At 36.7% G+C, this 22,859-nt stretch overlaps 1 protein-coding gene across 5 annotated transcripts in view; it reads left to right on the forward strand.

Moving 5' to 3' along the window:
- Positions 1–22,859, forward strand: part of LOC106670218 (leucine-rich repeat-containing protein 4C-like) — a 509,524-nt gene that overhangs the window by 270,011 nt on the left and 216,654 nt on the right. For all 5 annotated transcript variants that reach the window (XM_014400338.2, XM_014400367.2, XM_014400347.2 and 2 more), the window contains one exon: positions 9,717–9,776. The gene's annotated coding sequence lies outside the window, so the exon portion shown is untranslated. The remainder of the gene's footprint in view (positions 1–9,716; positions 9,777–22,859) is intronic.

The raw sequence follows: 22,859 nt of genomic DNA on the forward strand, positions 1-22,859 counted from the left end.
TCATCTACACTTCATGATATGATAAGTGAGAAGTAATTTAATCCTATCTTGGCATTCATTCCGCATTTATAAATATGAACAAATTTCACTCTCGTGAACAGCTGTCTGACCTAATAGTAGCAACGTATTAATTTCTTCTAAATAAACACCGACGTCAAAAATATAAACTGTAAGTTCTAAACGACTGGTACGAATACCCAGGATGATTGACTTTAATCATTTAAAAGTCTATTATGACAGAAGATTATAATTATCTTGACGGACTTAATGGTTTGGAAAGCGACCGTAAGACAATCATAACAAAATTGAAGAACTGCGGTGGCCAAATGCAAGGGCGTCTTATTTTCCACGCTAGAAGTTCTGGGTTCGATTCCTTACACAGCCCCGTGGCATTTTAATTGGTAATAATACAAAAAAGGCATTTCAAATGAATTACAATTAATTAAGGTTTTTTTAGTTGAGATAAAAAAGTCAATGGCACGAGCGGGATTCGAACTTTCGGCATGATACGCCGCTACTCTACCACTTGAGCATCGTGACCTCCATCCACTCGGACACTAACTTCCCATCTCAACCCCACCTTTTGAATTTTCCCTCCTTTTTGCTTTTGAAAAATTGTAAAAGTTTATCTTATTTGTGATTTAAGGTTATTATTTACCATATGATTAATATTTTTCGCGATACCAGATAATTTATAGAATAAAATCGTAAAAGGTTGAAATAATCAGAATAGGGATACTTCTAAAGGGTCAGACATCGGACAATAGAAACATTTTGGTCCAACTTGACATGTAGGATAACCGCCTGAATTATTGACGTTCAGGGGACATCCTGCATATGTGAAAGAGGTTACAGTGATTTGATTAAATTTTGATTCTATGAGAGTGTCTTCGAAATGTAGAAAAAGGGGGTTTCTTTTAGTGATTGAAGTGGTGATCGGTGACCCGATTTTTAATTTGGACTAGATGCAGGACATAAGATGTTGCTGTATAAATGAATCACAAAAAATAACTATTTCATGCAATTAAATTTTACGCAAGTGTCGATGCTATTTTTCAAAAAAAATTTTTTTTAAAGTATACTTCACTAAAGCTCTCGGTGACCATTTCATTTATCGTCGATAATACAATCCGATTACACGACATTTGAAAAATGAAAAAAAGGAGGGAAAATTCAAAAGGTGGGGTTGAGATGGGAAGTTGGTGTCCGAGTGGATCGAAGTCACGATAGCTCAAGTGGTAGATCAGCGGCGTATCTAGCCGAAGATAGTGGGTTCGAATCCCGCTCGTGCCATTGACTTTTTTATCTCAACTAAAAAAACCTTAATTAATTGTAATATATTAATTGGTCAAGCGGACCACGAAATTAGTGAACTTAGTATTTCAAATAGGTTTGACCTTTCCTCCTTGTACCTAACGTGTAGTACGACAATAATACATTGTCCACAAAAAAGAAAAAATGGCCAATTTTGGAAATACATATTTTCTCAGTATTTTAAGCCACGAACCTACGCTAGGTCTTGTTATTTCGAAAATGTTACTCTGAACAAGATGGCTTTTTAAATGTTGTCCTAGCTTCAGTCATTCATCAGTAAATTTATAAATACTGGAACATGTTAATTGTTGCACTTATTATGAAAACGTTAAATGAGCTGTGGAACCAGGAAATCGTCCTAGAGCGAGGTCCTTTAACAATTAATACGAAATTTTAATAACCTTTTAATTGGTCACCCTACACTTAGCCCAATTTCTCAACCGTTTTCGAGTTATTCGCGATTTTTGGGCAAAAAACGTGGTTTTTTATGTGCTAATGGAAAAAACCGATCACTCTCTCTCTCTCCAGATTTTACTATACATAAACCTATTATTTCAATACGTTATTCGGTTATTATTCCCGGTTTTCAAGAATGCATAAATTTTGAACCGTCATGTTTTCGCAAATTTTACGCTCTACAACTTTCGTTCTGACGAAAGTGAACAGGGAAGCGTCAATTCTTACTCATACTAACCTTGCTCTTTTTGGATGCGGAATGGTTCTGATGTCTATGATAAGGTGCATACCACATCTCGAAAATTCAAATTTTTCTTCACATTTTACAGGCGTTGTGGCATTGTTGCTTCGATATTGAAACAGTAGGTTTACGTATGGAGAGAGTGATCTGTGTTTCCTATGAGCACGTGAAAAATACATTTTTTGCCCAAAAATGGTGAAAATGGAGCTAAAGGGCGCCGCTCCAGGACTACTTCCTAGCTCAATTTGAAGTTTTCGTAAAAGTTCAGAAATCAATAGGTTCTCAATTTTTTGAATTTAATGTTGAATGACTAGGAAAACGAAAAAGCCATTTTGTTCAGCGAAAAATGTTTTAAAAAACGAGATTGCAGGTCTATGACTAAAAAAGCCGAAAAAATATGTATTTCCAAAGTTCGCCATTTTTTCATAGAAAAACCAGGTGGTAGATTTTTTTTTCGATGGCCAGTGAAGTTCTGGGTTTTTTAAATGTTTTACGATAGAACGACAGGTGATTTCAGGAATGTTGCAGTTATAGTCTTAATTTTTGTTAGTAGTTGGATTTGGTAGGCTATCAGGTTATAATAACCTTGGACTAAAGTCTTGCAGTGCCATTTATAGAACAACCCATGGTCAAAAAATTATATTTTACAACTTGCGGTTCATAGAGAAATCATTCTCCGAATCTATGGACATTTACATCATCCATAATTGTAAAATTTTAATTTACAAAATGATCATGGTATTAGTATCTTATATAGTTGAGTAACTTTTCCCTTCATGCTTTGTTGCATTTTTATATTGTATTTTCAGTTTGTAATCATCTTTGTTACGTTTTTATATTTATTTTAGTTTGTGTTTGGATCGTTGTGATTGTTAGTTTTTACTGTTTTTTAAATGTGTATGACTTACTCGATGGGTATTGACCGTAATTGTTATTGTACATAAATAAAGAATAACATATTTAAAAAAATAAAACTGCACTTATTACGAAAAGGTCAAATAAGGTGTGGAACCAGGAAATCGTCCTGGATCGACGCCCTTTAACGATTAATAGGAAATTTTAATAATCTTTCAATCGGTCACCGTCCACTGTATTCCACACACCTGTGAAATGGGATAGAAAAGTTGAATTTCGGTGATAGTAAAGTGGTTTTGGAAACAAGCATTCCGCATTACCAAAAGATCAAAGTAAGAATTGTCGCTTCCCTGTTCACTTTTTTGAAAAATTCTTCTGAACAAAAATTGTAGAGCGTAAAATTTACGTAAACATGTCTGTTCAAAATTTATGCATTCTCACAAATCGGAAATTTTCAAAGTGTGCCATTTTTTCATTCAAAAACCAGATGGTCGGTTTTTCGTCACCATAATGGAACACTCTAATAATTAAGTTACTTCGGGTTCAGAATTTTTAAAAGAAACGTCTGTACCTGGAGGCACCAGATTTTTGTGCCAGCTTGAAAATACAGGATGGCTTTAGGTTAACGCATGAACAAGTTAGACCAAACGCCTAAACCAAGGACCTAAATATATAAAAATAATTACATTGCAACGTTGGAGGAAATATATTTATTTTTGTTGCATATTGTTTATATTTGCAATATTTGAGAGAATCAGATTTTAATAGGGAAACAATGCATTCGTAGGTGCCCGTTATGTGGAGAACCATGGTAGAGGAAATAATAAATTGAAAGAACTAAGTCTACAAAGAAAGATATGTGACATCCTCAATGACCTATGCTTAGCAGATAGCTGATCCGTATTTCTGGGCCATAAATATTTTTAATTCTTTTAATGTTATTTTATCCACAATTGACGAAGCCCACAGGTACAGAGAGACTAGCAAGATAAAGCAGGATAAAGAAAAGAGACAGATAAAGACAGGGGAAAATTTTAGGCGATGACAAATGTAATTTGCTTGCCCTAAAAAATTACAATTAAAAAAGAGAAACCTTGTCAAGATTTCTAATTCTACTCATCTTTTCTACTCACTGTCTATTTATTTTGGCTATTTACCAAATTGTCGTAGTATGTCCAAGAACATTAAGTAAGCTTCTCAACATTTTAGGCTGAATCTTTCTGTCCTCTGTAACGTTTGACTATTAATTTTTTTTTTCCTCAAATCATCATAAGTAATAACCCAGTTACTTTATTTTAATACTTCAACAAAAGGCGTAGAAATAGAAGCATTGAGGAGAAAGCAATAGTAGAATACCAGCCCTCTAAAATGTTTTCGGTCAGGTCTTCGATTGAGTGTGGCACCGGAGCTTCGTCTGTAATGTTTCAAGTTTCAAAAACTTCATCTATCACCTCATCCTAAAATTATAACCTATCCTACAAATATATTCGGAACATCCTCCTCGCGAATTCACTATATCTAACCGGGTGTTCTGCAAGGCAGCATCTTTAATCCAATTCTCTTATCAGTATATACTTGAGATATTCGTATCAATGAACAGCACTTTTTAGATATGCAGACCGCTATCATATTAGCGCCCAGGCTCAATATTCCCTTGAGCGGAAGGAATGTTGGCGGCATGCATGCCCAAGAGTGCCAACCAGGAATGCCTTGGAACTAAAGAACAATCTATTCACTTACTAATTTAACCTAATTGTTACCTGCCCGGTAGCTTTTTTTAAGAAGGATGAACTTCTTCTTCATCACTATGAACTAGCCGGCGTTCCGCAAGGCAGCACCCTTGGTATCATTCTCTTTTCAGTATAAACACCTTGCTATCACACTTCATACTGTAATCGTCACATATTCTGACGATCCGCCATTATTTCACCAAACCATCTAGGATTTCCCTCTCTGAGATCATTTGTCGAAGGAATTCGCCAAATTTTTGAGCCAGAAGAATACCGTTCGAGTGCTTACCTAAACATGATGCATCTCTAGTGGGCACCTCAACCTAAAATGCTTTTCCGTTAGTTAAGTTTATATATGAATCAGAACATCATTCTCGCACCCCCATGCCGAAGCGGGTGTTCCGCAAGGTATCAACACTGGTACCATTCTCGTTTTAGTATAAATTACAGTCATTATTATCAATCCTGATATACTATACACATATGCAATATCTTTTGAGCGTACCTAGATCCTGTCTGGCATTCAGGATGATCCCGTGTTAAAGTGGTTCAGAAAGAAACCTTTACTAATGATAAAGTACTCGTCAGGTGTTCAGACGAATCTGCCATTATCAGAAAATCCTCCAGGATTTTGAGTTTAAAGAAAAGTTTTAGAAATGCAGGATCAGACTCATCAAAACCAAAGATTCACACAAGACCACACTCTGTCGTGTCGCCTCTGGTCCAATTTATTAAACTCTATTTCTTTCCCGGTAACCTATGTCCTATGCTTTTTGGGACTACATCGACAAAAACTTGGAAATCCCATATTCGACTAAAACAAATACAGTTGACCAGATGACAAAAACCACTCAAAACTTTCCCTGCAAAAGATGGCATAACTACATGAAAGTGAATTCTTCAATCGGTTCAACCACATCAAACTCTAAAAATTTCAGCCATCCAGTCCCAAATCCTGAAATCAAGAGCCCGATTTCCCAAAATCCAATGTTACTAATCACACAAATCACAAATCCCACTTGTCTTGAAACACAAGAAACTTACGCCTTCATAAAACCCTCGACCTTCATCTGAACCCCTAAATCTATGACTTTATAGATCTCGTGACATGGCGTTTTCCCCTTAGTGAAAAAAAAAATGAATAGTGCTGTGATAAGGGCGAAATTAAAGAGTACTTCTCTACGCTATTGTAAAACAATAAAATCTTACAAGAAGACGGTTGAAAGGAATCTTTTGGTAGCGGCAGCCGTGCTTTTACCCTGTTTGCTAATTGATTATTAAGCCTGTTGCGATTATTGTACCCTCTCTATTTGTCTTTGTACGAGAGATAAATGCTTTCCTAGAATCTCTCTCGGAGTTTCCATTTTCTCTGTCAAATCCGTTGTTTCAATTAGACCGACCTTAATTTACCCCCTGGCAGAAGGGAAAATAAATATTACTGATATGGCCATGTTTCGTCTCGAAAAATAATTTATTTATCCTAATTTATAAACAATCTATCAAGTTTGTATGTTCGTTTTGACGTTTGCATGAAAAAATTAAGCTTATTCCTATTTAAACTTGATTAGAAAATTTACTATGGCGTGCTGTTTTCCTTAGAAGAAACTTTCCAAAAGTTGTGCTTTTTCCTTTAGAAAAAAATTAAAATTTTATAACAAAGACCCGACCTCGATATGAGTTGGCTGCCACCCTCTTAGCATATTACAGGGGAGGCGTAAAGGAGATACTCATTGTTTGTCAAGCACGTATAAGATCGTCAGACTTGAGGTTACCTTGGCAACTGGAGGGGAGCTAAAGTGATTTACCCACGATGCACACACTTGATAAGAGATGGTCTTATTAACTGGTTAATAGAAATATAGGGTTAGACGGGTCACATACTAGCCTTTCTGCCTTCTTGCTCCTACTATATTTTAACCTACGGGTTGGGGGGCGTTAAAGTATAAGACCCGGTCCAATCTTTGATACCTATTTGCCCTGTCGGGATAAATCAACTTGATTTCCTTCTTCGCCCCAAATCCAGAGGAACCGTTTAAAATGTAAATTTTAGGCAACACTTCATTGTTTTCGTAAAGAACCTTCGAGTCTGGAGACAAAACCGAAAAGGAAGATTAAACCAAAATAATAAGAAACGACACAACTCCAAACGCGGAATTTATTTTGAATCGTTATCACACGCTGTACGTTCAAAGGATATAAAAAAAAAATTCCAATGCACCAAAAAATAAAATAGTATCTAATGAACCAAAAGAAATACGGTATATTAAATAAAAATCTCCAACAATTGATACAAATATGCAGTTTATTAGCGTGAACGTAAAAACAACAGTACTTGTACAGTTTCATCCCATAACCTAGAACAATGTCCAAAACTCTGGTATATGTGAATGTAATTTATTAGTGCGAAAAGATGAAGAAATGCTTGTTCTTTAATTACCCCGAGAAATACTAAATACTTTGGGAAGTGAATGCCTGGTGTGCGTAAATGTAATTTATTAGCGTGAATGGAGGGGATTTTTCAACAATTACTACGAAGAATGTGAAAAACTCTGGTGTCTGAATGTAATTCAGTAGCGCGAAAGAAAAGGTTTTTACCCAAATTGCCCCATGGAATATCGAATATACTAGGTGTGTAATTTATTAGCTTGAAAGGTAGCTTATTCCCAATTACTCCAAGGAATACCGAGTATTTTGGGTAGAGTGAATGAGTATGCGAATGTCATTTATTAACGTGAAAGGTAGCTTATTCCCAATTACTCCAAGGAATACCGAGTATTTTGGGTAGAGTGAATGAGTATGCGAATGTCATTTATTAGCGTGAAAGGTAGCTTATTCCCAATTACTCCAAGGAATACCGAGTATTTTGGGTAGAGTGAATGAATATGCGAATGTCATTTGTTAGCGTGAATGGAGGGGAATATTCACATCAAGTACCCCGAAGAACGCAGAAACTCTGGTGTGTGAATGAAATTTATTAGCGCCCAAGTAAAGGCGTCTACCCAAATTACCCCAAGAAAATCAAATATTCTAGGGGGTAATGCTTGTCTGGCGTGCGTAAATCAAATTTATAAGCTGAATGTACCACTTCATCCCATAACCCCAAACAATGTTCGAAACGCTGGCTTATATGAATGAAATCTATTAGAGTGAAAGGTGGAAGTACTTGTTCTTTAATTACCCAGAGTAATACTACATACTTTCGGAAGTGAATGACTGTATCAAATACGGATTGACCAACTAACTTTTTTCAGTTAATATTTATGTAAGTTATTAAGTGAGATTTAAAAAATAATAATAATAAAATAAATAGCAAAATGGAGGGAAAATTCGAAAGGTGGGTTGAGATGGGAAGTTGGTGTCCGAGTGGATCGATGTAATGATAGCTCATGTGGTTAGAACAGCGGCGTATTTAGCCGAAGGTCGTGGGTTCGAATCCCGCTCGTGTCACTGACTTTTTTATTTCAACGAATACCTTACATAAAGATTAATTAATTTTAGAGAATGTTAATGGATATATTGTATGTGTAATTATAATTTATTAGCGTGAATAGATGGGATTTTTCAACAATTACCACAAAGAATGTCAAAACCACTAGTGTGTCAATGTAATTCAGTAGCGCGAAAGAAAAGGTTTTTACCCAAATTGCCCCATGAAATATCGAATATTTTAGGGTGTGTGTGTGTAATTTATTAGCGTGAAAGGATTCTTATTCCCAATTACCCCAAGGAATACTGAGTTTTTTGGGTTAACTGAATGAATGCGCAAATGTCATTTATTAGCGTGAAAGCAGCTTAATCCCAATTACCCTAAGGAATACCGAGGATTTTTGGTGTAGTAAATGAATGTGCTAGTGTAATTTATTAGCGTGAATTGAGAGGATTCTTCATCAATTACCCCGAAGAATGTCAAAAACCCTGGCGTGTGATGTCATTTATTATCGCAAAAGTAATGGCTTCTACTCAAATTACCCCATTGAATATTGAATATTCTAGGGTGGGAGAGTAATTTATTAGCGAAAAAGGTAGATTATCCACAAGAACCCTGAGGAATATCGAGTACTCTAGGGTAGAGTGAATGAATGTGCGAGTGTAATTTATTAGCGTGAATCAATTCATCAATTACCCCGAAAAATGTCAATAACCGTTGTGTGGAGGAATGTAATTTTTTATCGTGAAAGTAAAGGCTTCTTCCCAATTACACCGAACAATGTGAAAGACGCAGGCGCATGGGAAGGTAATTTATTAGCGTGAATAGAGTCCTTGTTCTTCAATTACCCCATGAAATACCGAACACCCCGTGGAGTATGAATGTCTATATCGAATGTCCAGTGTCAATGAAAGGTTCTAGTATATGTAAATGTAATTTATAAGCGTGAATGTAGTGGCTTCTTTCCAACCTTGAATAATGTTGAAAACCTTGGTGTATTTGAATGTAATTTATTAGCTTCAAAGTAATGGCTTATTTTCAAATTACACCGAGTACACAGTAGTATTACACCGAAAACAATGATGTGGTGTGAACTAAGTCCTGTGTGTTATCATAATTTATTAGCGCGAACAAATTTTCTCTTCAAATAAAGGTTTTTACGCTTACAATTCATGTCGAGAGACGTGTTTGTAACTCCTTCAACCTGGTAATGAGCGTTTAATTCTGAAAATCCGGATTGTTGTAAAAAACAAATATGTGAGTAGAATCATCATTTAAAAAAATGATTCCTGATTTAACCATCATGCACTCTATACAAAAGGCTAGCTAACTAGTTCATCTAGGCAAACACGGTTGCAAAGGAAATTGAACGTCCAGAGAAAACCAACGGGTGGATAATTGCTTGCGGTTGTCTTTGGACAGTGTTTTCCCCTCCGGGTACACAAGCTCGCAATTAAACACAGTTTATAGGGTGTGACAACCGCATGTTAAACGCTATCGGTTATTAGCGCTTTTAATCCTCCCAGACTAGGTACACAGATGGGCTTCTACATGGGCAAACTCTGTCCGGATTATGTGCAAATAAATTCCCAAACATCTTATTGTCTTGGAAAAGGGTCATTGTATAACGGTTTTGAATGGAAGAGCTTTGTATCAATAATTCAATTGTTTATAATGATTTTTTCTGTTTCAGGAGCTGTTAATGGAAGATAAGCAACGCGAAGGAGAGAATTTATCATCTTCACACATTCCGGTAAGTACTAAAGTAATAACTTTATTTTTTAAGTTTAGTTTTCCTTAAACACTTTTGATACATTAGACATTTATCAACCAAAACTGTGCTAAGCATATTCAGGGTATTGATATGAAGACCTTCAAAATATGTCAAGTGTGCTATTCATGAACGTTCGCGGTTCATAAGGTAGCTAACTCTTTCAAAATTATGCTTTCATTCCTTTACCACGGGCTGGTTGTTTAAAACTATTCAGTAAAAAACCATAAAGAAAGAAACATTGTATTTATATAACATTTCTTGGTCCGCTTGACCAATTAATATATTACAATTAATTAAGGTTTTTAGTTGAGATAAAAAAGTCAATGGCACGAGCGAGATTCGAACCCACGATCTTCGGCTAGATGCACCGCTGCTCTACCACTTGAGCTATCGTGTCCTCGATCCACACGGACACCAATTTCCTATCTCAACCCCACCTTTTGAATTTTCCCTCCTTCTTGCCATTTTTCAAATGTCGTGTAATCGAATTGGATTCTCGGCGATAAATGAAATGGCCACGGAGAGCTTTAGTGAAGTACACTTCATTTTAAATCATTAAATTCACTAATTTCATGGTCCGCTTGACCAATTAATATATTGAAAAATGGCAAAAAGGAGGGAAAATTCAAAAGGTGCGGTTGAGATGGGAAGTTGGTGTCCGAGGATCGAAGTCACGATAGCTCAAGTGGTAGATCAGCGGCGTATCTAGCCGAAGATCGTGGGTTCGAATCCCGCTCGTGCCATTGACTTTTTTATCTCAACTAAAAAAACCTTAAGTAATTGTAATAATTAATTGGTCAAGCGGACTACAAAATTAGTGAACTTAGTATTTCAAATAGGTTTGACCTTTCCTCCTTGTACCTAACGTGTAGTATTACAGTACGACAATAATACATTGTCCACAAAAAAGAAAAAATGGCCAATTTTGGAAATACCTATTTTCTCAGTATTTTAAGCCACGAACCTACGCTAGGTTTTATTATTTCGAAAATGTTACTCTGAACAAGGTGGCTTTTTAAATGTTGTCCTAGCTTCAGTCATTCATCAGTAAATTTATAAATACGATAGCTCAAGTGGTAGAGCAGCGGCGTGTCTAACCGAAGATCGTGGGTTCGAATCCCGCTCGTGCCATTGACTTTTTTATCTCAACTAAAAACCTTAATTAATTGTTCGTATTTAACTTTTATGAAAAAAGGATCTGTACAACAAAAGTAATATTTAGGTCTTTGTGATTATATGGCGTAGTAAGAGATTTTCACAGTTTATCTAGGCAACGTTCATTTAAAGAATTGGATATGTGATGGCGTGGTGGACCCACTCGTTATTTCCAATGTGGTAAAAGTTTTTATAGATTTAGATACGTTTTAATAGCCAAAAGAAATTTTGGTTCTGAAAGTCTTCTTTTTACGTTTTTTAAGTCTTGTTTGAGGAATCCATGTCAATGTGCTGTCTGAGTATAGTCCTAAGTATCTCATTTGAGTTTCAGTCGGTAAATCTTTCATATTTATATAAACCATCAATCACCTTTCTTTTAGAATATTATGAATGCAATATGCACACACTATGCCTGTCCCGCGTGGTCGAGAAACACAACAGCGACGAATTATTGAATCGAAGATGGCTGTCTCTACCGAAGCTGTACAAGTCATTGGCCTTAGACTTTATAATGATAAATCCGAAGAGGAAGCCACGTGGTACCTCATCAACTTTCAAGACCCAGCGGACACCGCCAGAGAGTTAGCAGAATAGCTCATGGCGACAAAGATTGGAAGCCTCTCAAAAGACAGGCATTCCCATGCCTTCTTTCCACCAATCGCCTGAGGGATGAAATTTCAACTTCTCCGCGAATGAGTTGAAGCCATATGTGAAACATGGTCATCTCGGTGGCGATGGGCGGAGCCTAGAAGAGCCCGACAGGCTTCATAGCTACACTTCCTCAAAAACATAATTTACGCGAGGGATTGTCCATGCGAAAAAGTATGCGAGGAACTTCGCTCCCATAACCCTGACCGGAGGGCCATCTTGGTTGTCCCATGCCCTTCTCCCGTCACTTACGCCAAGGATGAAAAGCAAGCACATTGATGTCGACTACTATATCCCCAGGTTGCTTTCGTGGCATTAAGGTTTTGGTGGTATTTTGTACCAGTTTCACCTGAATTATTCGCCCCTTAGAATGCACATGAACTGAACTGCTCCTTAGACGACGAACTTCTCCGTCAATGGCATGAAAACGTAGGTGAAAGCATGGCCATATTGGTGGCGGTGGGCGGAGCCTTAAAAAGTCGGACAGGCTTCCGACCACAGCCTGCTTCATCAGAAAAAGTATGTTATGGAGTAGCCAGGCGAAAGATTATTAAAGAAACACTTTTATTCAATCATGTCCTCCACTTTTGCATCGATATTTGATAAATTTTAAGTGTGTTGGACATTGAACGTTTCCTTACTAATTAAATAAAATTCAAATATTAGTTATTAAGTAACTGATTTCGTAGGCGTAATAGGAAGTAAGTAAATTTCACCTAATAATTGATTTTTAAATTACTCAAAACCTTCACGACATAAATACCATTGTACATACATTTTATGTGCAATTTGCTCAATAATTTTATTTTTTAAACGTTCGTTCTACAGAGACAAACATGCATTTGTAGTATATGTAACTATATAGTAAGCCATCCTTCACTGATGTGGACAGGAGGAACGACCTCGAGAAGCAATCCCCAGGCGGCAAGGATCGGCGAAAAAAGCAACGCCCAGGGGAGGAGGCTCTGATTCCGGAACATTTCTTATACTTATATATAACTTTTTTTCTCCTTAGGACTTAAAGAAAGGATGATCTCGGATGGTAGATACCAGGGCAATAAGACGTCAATAGTTGGTGATTTTTCACAATTTGATCCATAGACTGTTAACGTTGTTTTCTATAGTTTATAATAAACAATTTTACGATATTGCCAGCAGCATAAAAGTATAATTTTTAACGATTCAACATAATCAAAGCAGTCACTTCTTGATAACCAATCCATAAGATATTGAATAAAGCTTTATCTAAAATGTGGGTAACAGATAGCATACGAGACGCTAGGGTTATAAGCAGGGTGAGGTTGCAAAATGTTATTATGTTCTGTACCCACAGCATATCGGCTCGTATATTTATTCAAGAGATTTAATTGTTAAGTCCGGTTTTATTGGTTGAATCTCACCAACCTACGGTTACTATGTACATCCCAAAACACGTCCTCCTGTGGGCAAATGTGGCAAAAGAGTTTTTTTTTAACATAAACTCTAATCTTAACCCTACCTAACCTAACTCGTCTTTAACTATTCAGAAATCGTGAGATGCGGTCTGGTGTGATGTAGGTTTCAGAAAAACATTTTCTTTAACTTTCTTTTTCTGAAACCTACATCTCACCAGACCGCATCTCACGATTTCTGAATAATTATCGATTAACGGTCACTAATCACTACAAATTTCGTCTTTAACCCTAAATCTAGCCCGTTCCCAGCTTTTAAACTAGCCTGCGGGTTAGTAGCGGCACAGTATATTGGTTTCTCTTCTCCTTCCTTTCAAAATCTGCCCGTGCCATGTTGGATTTTACCCAACTTCTTCAAATTCCAAATTAATCTGTATTGTCATGTTAGAATTAGAAGCATCTTGGTCCTTCCTTTTATGCATTATGTAGCTTCTTTTCTTCCAAAACTTGCTAGATGGTTTTGCATTGGTTGTGTCTAATCCGACTTTTTCTTCATTTTCATTTTGTCTTTTTGTCTAAGGTAGAGTGAATAGATAGAGTGAATCCCTATTCCATAGAAGAGCTCTGGACGTGTCTGCGGTATAGCAGCCTCTTTCCTTCAAGGACGTCCGCTCTCGCGTTTCCCTGTACTACTATAAGTCCTCGGATCCATCCAAGTAAATTTATTTTGTATACCTGATATATTTAGTTTAGTTTTATAATTCAACACGAGCTAATGGCAGTGTGAGCTAACACGCGTCAATGATTACATAATTATAATGGGTGATAAAAAATATTTTGCATTATGAACTTTAAATTCATTAATTTCGTGGTCCGCTTGACCAATTAATATATTACAATTAATTAAGGTTTTTAGTTGAGATAAAAAAGTCAGAGAGAAAAATGGCAAAAAGGAGGGAAAATTCAAAAGGTGGGGTTGAGATGGGAAGTTGGTGTCCGAGTTGATCGAGGTCACGATAGCTCAAGTGGTAGAACAGCGGCGTATCGAAGATCGTGGGTTCGAATCCCGCTCGTGCCATTGACTTTTTTATCTCAACCAAAAACCTTAATTAATTATGAACTTTGATGGCGATTACAAATCGTGTTGTCAAAGTTAGGAGCTTTCTATGGGTAATTTTTTAACTGAAGCCTATCTTTTTTTCTACATTTAGACTCAGACAACTTCGAACCACGGAAAACAAGTCAAAATTTGACTTTGTATTTAATAGTGTTTTCATGTACAAATACTTTTCTTATAACCTAACGAACCTTTATGATTTTTTGAGAAATGGTAAGGTTGATATGATTTTTAAAAGTTTTTATTGTTTTAACGTTCTTTTGTCAAATCACGATAGAAATGTGGTAAACGGGAAGACAAAAGACAAATGTATTGCAATAAATCAACAGTGTCTATGTAAAATTAATGGAAGGAAAACAAGATTTTAATAACACTTGTACATTTGCCAAGTGTTGATGAAATTGTTTACCATGGAAACTTCCGTTAGATGTGAGGGTGGATATGCAAATATGGCATTATTGTCACTTGGGGTTACCACCGCGTATCATTACCGACGTTCCTCTGGGAGCATGATCCCGCATCCCTTCCGTGTAATCACCGACCCCTTCCAGTTTTGTTCTTTAAGAACGGACCCTTATCAAAAAATTTTTATTTCCTCCCCCTCTTGTTTTTTCGCCAACAGGAAATGAGACGGGATAAGATCACGACTCCCCTCCGCATTCCATTATCCGAAATACCTGCAGTTATAACCAGTCCGTTTCCTCGCATCGGGCACCCTCAGGTCCTAGTTTACGATTCGGGGGGAAAAAAGGAAAAAAGTGTGAATTGAGAAGAAGATGGAAATATAAAAATGGGCAGAAAAGAAGCGTACTTTAGTTGTTGTAAAATTACAAAAAAAAATTAATATATTTGGTCTTTACCAGGAGATCGAATTTGAAACATCTTGCAATGTCTCTGAGGCCATGTAGTATGTGCCTGTACTGTTTGATTTTTGGCTGTTTTTACTAACGTACAGCCAAACAAATTTGACAATATTGAAAAAAAGATAATTCGGAGATCGTGAGATGCGGTCTGGTGTGATGTAGGTTTTAGAAAAAACATTTTCTTTATCGTGCCAACGTTTCGATCTTTATTGAGATCATCTTCAGGGCTCAAAGTCTTTGTTTTCCGTGTAGATGTGTCATTCATTGTTGAGAGTGCCCTAGTTGAAATTTGTTCATAGAATCCCATGTTATTCTTTCTTCTCGTGTAGAAATATGCGGTATAGTGACCGTTAGTCAATGATTAGTTGAAATTTCTTCATAGAATCCCATGTTGAGAAAAAGAGTCAATGAGATATATTATACCAAAGCAAGTCTTTTTCACACTGACTTTCGGTCTTTCATTGGTATCCGATCTTATACCTCGGTTTGTTGCTGAGGAGGCTTTGTACGCGACCTGAGATGGCGAGCGAATTCTCGGTAAATGAATACAAGCCGGCTTCTGACAAGGAAGAATTTTTGGTCCCCTTCTGTCCTACACATCAAAACACAATCAACTTCGCTACATCTCCGTTGAATGAATTACAAAAATAATTAATACATTTTGATAATAACTTTACCAGGAGATCCAATATGAAACAGTCTACTAATGCCTGTGAGGTTAGACAAGAAAAATAAAGAAAAAATGAGACACAGAAAATTGAATTGGATTGAAACTTATTTATAATACTCGAAGAATTAGGTCATATTGACCTTTCTTGCAATCGACGAGTTTGTTGGAACAAAAATAAATACACACAAAATAAACGAACAAAATGATTTCGGAACGTACATATTTTACCTTTAATCTCAATTTCACATGTATTGTGTAATATACAATATAACTGATCTAAATTAATTGTGTTATAAAGAACGTACTCATTTTCAACGTACACTTACTACAACTAGAAAACAAAAATATGTGAATCAAAATAAAAACTTCTAGTAGATACATAAAAGAAAAAATCTAAAAAGTGAAGATTATATAATAACCACTTAACAAGTGAATTAGTAAACGTATATATGAAACATATGTATGACACGTGTATATATATATATATATATATATATATATATGAGAGAGAGAGAGAGGGGGGGAGAGTGAGAGAGAGAGAGAGGGGGGGTAAGTGAGTGATTGGATGAGAAAGAGAGAGAGAATGAAAGAATGATTATCGTTTTATTTTAAAAAAAACCTTGCAAATTTAGTTCCCGAACGACTTCATTTAGAATTAACAAGAAACGAGAGAGAGAGAGAGTAAGAGAGGGAGAGAGAGAGAGTTTTTGTATATGTTTGTATTGTGTACTGTTTCGTCCGTACGACGAAACCTGTACTTTATTCTCCTATCTTGTAAACAACAGAATACAGAATCCTTTTTGCGAGAATCGTATGTTCCCCGTAGAGAGATAGAGTGCGATGGATAGACTGATTAGGAGAGAGAAAGAGGAGACAGAGTTAGAAAAGATAAATAAAAAGAGAATGAAAGATTGGGAACAAGAGAGATTGTGGAAGTGAGAAATAAAACAAAATCAAGCAGGATAGCGAGATCGAAGGAGATGGCGAGAGAGATAGTGAGTGAAAGAGAGAGAGAAAGAGAGATTGAGAATAATAAAAATAGAGATAGAGAAAGTAAGGAAAGAAATAGAAAGAAAGAGAAAGTAAAAAGAGGGTTTGAAAGAAAGAGAAAGAGAGCAAGAAAAATTGAGGGAGTAAGAAATAAAACAAAATCAAGCAAGATAGCAAGATCAAGGGAGATCGCGAGAGGGAGAGAATTAGTGAATGAAAGAGGGAGAGAAAGAGAGATTGAGAATAATAAAAATAGAGATAGAGAAAGTAAGGAAAGAAATAGAAAGAAAGAGAAAGTAAAAAGTAAAAATAAAATAAGTAAAAATAAATATAGATATAGAGAATGTGAGTTAAAAAAAAATTATAGCCAAAAACACCATATAGAGTACGAGCGGATTAGAAAAGATGGATAGATAGAGTAGTTACATAGTTAGATAGATATATACATCAATAAATTAGGTAGAATTATAGAAAGAGAAACGGAGAGAGAAAGAAAGAGAGAGTGAGAGAGATAAAGACGCAATTGTTCAGTAAATCATGGATTAAATTGTGCACGAAATCCGGTCAATTCACGCGTTGAATATTTACAAAAAAGTATAAAAAGGAAACAACAAGTGAAACTATCTAATGGTCGATATTTGTATAAGCATATGACATGTCCTCCACCTTCTCCCTTATCCAAAGAAATTTGAACAAGGAGGCAACGATACATATGATATACCCGCCCTGAACTGCTGACATTCAATTCAACGTGCCTTGAATAACCTTCAACAGCAGCACCCTCGTAAACTCGTAGAATACGAAAAAGCTTTAGCAAAAATGTAACATGTCAAAAACTATTAATTCTTTGTATTGTTTTATGCACGTTTATTAAATATTAAATTATTTCAACCAATGACGGATTTCATTTAAATGGGGGGGGGTAATGGTCCTAGAAAAACTCGTTTTTAAGCCACGCCTAGCTCTCGAACTTTATTAGGCTTTCCCCAGGGCACTATAACACAATTCAAAAATAAGACAGTTATCAATTTTTTAACGGTCAAAATTCTATTGAAAGTACTACAATGTAAAGGCAAAGAGAAACCGTTTCCATTTGACGTAAAACAATACGTCTAGAGTTGGCAGTCAATGTAAGGCTCCGAGCCCGTTTCAATTAAAAGGCGAGAAATGAAATAGAGCAAGTTTATATCTCAGTGATTGGAAACCGAATTAGCCGGAGGCGTATCGGCCAGGGTGGACAAAAGGTGTCCCGCTTCGGTGACAGACCATTCCTAAGATAACCGCATTGTCTACCTGGAATAAGGGATACGCCACTGGGTTATCAATGATGGGGGAGGACAGAGGAAAAAAAGTCAGCTAGCCAATTGTCTAGGCGTAGATGACAGTGCTATCGCACGTGGGCAAACGTTGCCATCCTTTAAAAAAAAAATCTCAACTGTTTTATTCTAAAATTGACACTGCACAAAGGGTTATTAACAAACCTAGGTTTGTCCTTGTATATAAATATTTAGATGACATTATAAGGCAAATCTCTGTAAAATATAAGAATAATTAGCTATATTATATTTCCTTTTGTTATTATTGGGTTGTCCGGAAAATAATGCAGGATTTTGGTATTAAACAAAAAAAAAGAAACTAGTTACTTTAAAGCAATGTTCTTTAATCAAAATAATTTCCCATACTCTCAATACATTTCTCCCAACGTGTTGGTAACTTATTAATTCCGTCTGAGTAGAATTCAGAATTTTTAGAATTGATAAAGTCAATAAATGCATTTTCCAGTTCCGTTTGATTTTTGAATATTATGTGTTGTAAGTAGTGGTCCAGGTGTTTAAAAAAATGGTAGTCAGTAGGCGAGAGGTCCGGAGAGTAGGGTGGGTGAGGCAAAGTTTCATAGCCAAGCTCCAATAATTTTTGTGACGTTACACGTGACACATGTGGTCGAGCGTTGTCATGCAACAAAATGGGCCCTTTCCGATTGACCAAAGAGGGCTTCATTACTGCCAATTTCTGATGCATGGTATTAATTTGGTTACAGTATGATTCAGCATTGATGGTTTCGCCAGGATTTAAGAAGCTGTAGTGTATTAAACCAAATGAAGCCCACCATACCGTAACCATTACCTTTTTTTGATGAGTTGGGGGCTTTGGAGCTTCTCCTTTGTCGAGCCACTGTCCAGAACGTCTAGTGTTATCGTAGAGAATCCACTTTTCGTCACATGTAACAATTCTGGCCAGAAATGGGTCATTTTTGTTTTGACAAAGAAGTGATGCACAAACATCAAAGCGCTGATTTTTTTGGCGATCGTTTAATGAGTGTGGAACCCAATTTTCGAGTTTTTTCACTTTTCCAATCGCCTTGAGGTGGTCAGCGACGGTCGTTTTACTGACTTTGAGTTGCTCTGCAAGTTCTCGAACAGTTGTTTTGGGGTTTTCTTCCACCACTGATCGCAGAACATCGTCATTAAGAGAGGAAGGCCTTCCACGACCTTCTTCATCTTCAAGGCTGAAATCTCCCTCCCGAAATTTTTTAAACCACCTTTGCACAGTGCACTCATTAACACAACCCTCGCCCCAGACTTGGTTAATGTTTCTAGCCGTTTGGGCTCCGCTTCGGCCGAGTTTAAACTCGTAAAAGAAAATCGTACGAAATTCTCGCTTTGACATTATAAGGATGACTGAATTATTTCCAAGTAGCGGAATGCTACAGAGGTAAACAAACAATATCATTTGGAAGAGGATTAATAAGTGGTAATCCTGTAAACGTAAACAGAATATTTTATATAGATTTTTTTTAATGAAAACTTAAAATCCTGCATTATTTTCCGGACAACCCGATACTTTTTTAGTTATTATTTTCATTATTCCAGTGTCCATACTGCATTGTCATGACAAAATAAGCGCTTGTTCGCAACGCACACACAAACACACACACACACACACACACACACACGACATTTTCTTTCTCTCTCTCGCATTTTATATCTCTCACTCCATGGAGGTCAACCCCCTTACATAGGTAAAGTTTTCTCCCTGTCTCAATTTCTCTCACACGTTCTCACCATCTCTCTTTATCTCTCCATCCTTCTCTCACCCTCTACGTCTCTGTATCGTCTCTACTTTCATCACTTTTCTTGCATTACATCAGTCATTCTTTCCGTTATTACATTTTTCTAACTCTATCTCGTCCCACTATCTCTCTCTCTGTTTCTGTCTTTCTCTCTCTCAATCTCAATCTCACTCTCACTCTGTGTCTAGCTAAATATCTATATATCTATTTACTTTCATTTTGTCTTTCCTTCTATTTTTTTACTCAAATGCTCTATCTCTGTATTTATTTATCTCAATTCATCTCGCTTTCACCCACAATCTCTCTCGCTCTCTCTATCTCTCATTTCATCATTTCTCTCTCTTCTCATTCTCTCAAACCCTATTTTTACTTTCTCTTTCTTTCCTTACCTCTCTATCTCTAATTTTATTATTCTCATTCTGTCTCTCTATCTCTCTCTCTCTCACACACACACTCTCTCTCTCTTTTTATCTCTCACTCAATAGAGAATAACCCCTTTACACAGGTAAAGTTTTCTCCCATTCTAAATTTCTCTCTCTCTCTCTCTCTCTCTCTCTCTCTCTCTCAAGCCGGTGTCCCACAAGGGAGTATCCTTGGTCCTATCCTTTATACCATCTATACTGCTGATCGACCTACTCACTCCAATACCATCATTACCACCTACGCGGATGATACCGCAATTTTGTCCTCTAACTTGAACCCTACCCAAGGTACCTGTAATATCCAAGAACACGTTGAGCTCATCGAAGGTTGGTGCAAAAAGTGGAGGACAAGATTAAACGGAGAAAAGTGCATCCAATGTACGTTCACTTTGAAAAAAAAGTCTTGCCCTCCACTATACATCAACAATGAAGAGATACCGACTTCCACTCAAGTCAAATACCTAGGACTAAACCTTGACAGCAGACTGACGTGGAATCCCCACACAAGACAACAACTCAACAGAAGACTTGGACAATTACGCAGACTACTAGGACCAAAACCCGGGTTGACCATCAGCACTAAACTAACCTTATACAAGACTTTACTGCGACCACTTTGGACATACGGTGTGGAACAATGGGGTTCCGCCAAACCATCCAATATACAGCGTATCCAGTCCTTTCAATAAAAAGTCCTCAGACAAATCGTCAAAGCTCCTTTTTACGTCTCTAACCTCACTATCCACAAAGACCTCAACGTTCCTCTTGTCCACGAACTGATCCATTTCCGATTCCAAAAATTTCATACCAAACCTATCGATCCATCCTAACCCTACCGCTAGAGCCCTCTCCACATATTCCCATCCCGAGAATCCACCACGTCGCCTAAAACGACGATGGCCCCGAGACATCTTTGCCCCTTAATCTATTAAAATGAGTGCCAGCACTGGCTGGCTTCTCATGGCATGCGTCCTCCGGGTGCAGCGCTGGCATCAGTGTTAGTGCTGTGACCGAGCGGTGAACAATATACATTATGATCACATTTGTATTATGTACAAGTGTGTATAGGCTACAAATAAATAAATGTAAAAAAAAACTTTGTTTATTTTGAATTATTGTTGTATCGCTCAGAGGGCAATTTTATATATTTGTGTTTTTTGTTTTATTATCCTTAAAGGAACCTGTTCCCAGGACATAAGGATTTTGTCTATCTTTCTCCATCTCTATCTATGTATCTGTTGATGAAATTATGAATATAACTTGTTATCTATCTTTCACACCCCATGCACACGCAATCTCCCCATCACTCTCATTTTCTGAGTCAATAGAGTTACCCCCTCTATATACGAAGGGGAATATTTTTTACTCATTCTACATTTTTCTCGCATTTTCATTCTATCTATCTCTCTCTATTTCTCTCTATCCCTCCTATCTATCTGTTGTTTGTCTATGTTTTATCTATCCATGTATTTTCCTATCTATTTATTACTTTCTTTCCCTCTTGTTTTTTGTGATCTGTTTCTTTTGTTGTCAGTGTATTTTATTTAAATGTAGCTAATTTGAAGCTGTCACTTCCATCAATCTCTCACTTTCCTCTCACATGTGAATATCTTACTGAAGATATTCTTGTGATGATGGTAAAAGTATGTTTGATTATCGTCCAAATGATTGTCGTAAATTAAACATTCTGAGGAAGAAACGATTTGGCCTATGGGCGGTTGATATCCCGATGAGATGTGTGATAATGTAAATCTTGTTTAATTTCTTTTTGTACAAAATGAAAAGGATTTGCTTTTTGGTTAAATTTGAATCTGTAATTAGTAAATTGACCCTATTTGTCTTTGCCAGTACGAATTCTGAATTGGAACGATAAGCTCGCAAAAGCTTCCGTCCACATCTGTCGCATCTGTATCACGTATCATCGTATTGACGTGACGGCATAAGTCCTTCTCATGGGAACAGGTCGTAACCAGTCTGCCATTTGAATGTATACGTTTTATGTCTATCGGGATAAAAAATGTTGACAAAATACGTGAGTATTATTTGGGGGAAACTCTCCCGTTTAATATTTAAAGGAAAAACTTAGGCGTGACTTGCCGCTGTAGAAATAGATCTACCGGGTGAATGTAAATACGGGGGTGTGTTCATCCCACTTTCGCGCCTTCTCTTTCATCACTCAGCCACTTGGCATGTGAAGCACGTCTCAGTCCTACCCAGTAAATTGCGTTTCTTACACGTCCAACTAGAGGCCAAGCCCTTAATGTATATACATCCGGGAGTAAGTCAATCAGCTACCGTCTATTCCTCTTCCCTGAGCCGGTGGCAGTAGACTTAACTTCGTGATAAATTCCGCTGACATCAGTTATCTCAATTGATAACTATAACATCTTACATAAATTAACCTTTTTAATAAATTTGTGGTGATTAGTGACCGTTAATCGATAATTATTCAGAAATCGTGAGATTCAGTCTGGTGAGAGAAAAAACATTTTCTTTATCGTGCCAACGTTTCGATCTTTATTGAGATCAGGGCCTCGACAAACATTGTTTACAAGTGGAAAAAGTGAATTTATACAATGCAAAATATATTAAATTCACTAACTTCGTGGTCCGCTTGACCAATTAATTTATAACAATTAATTAATTAATGTTTTCAGTTGAAAAAAGGCAAAAAAGGAGGGAAAATTCAAAAGTTGTGGTTAAGTAGGGAAGTTGGTGTCCGAGTGGATCAAAGTC

The sequence above is a fragment of the Cimex lectularius genome, unplaced genomic scaffold (assembly GCF_000648675.2).
Source record: "Cimex lectularius strain Harlan isolate CLEC.00 unplaced genomic scaffold, Clec_2.1 scaffold92, whole genome shotgun sequence".
Lineage (NCBI taxonomy): Eukaryota > Metazoa > Arthropoda > Insecta > Hemiptera > Cimicidae > Cimex > Cimex lectularius.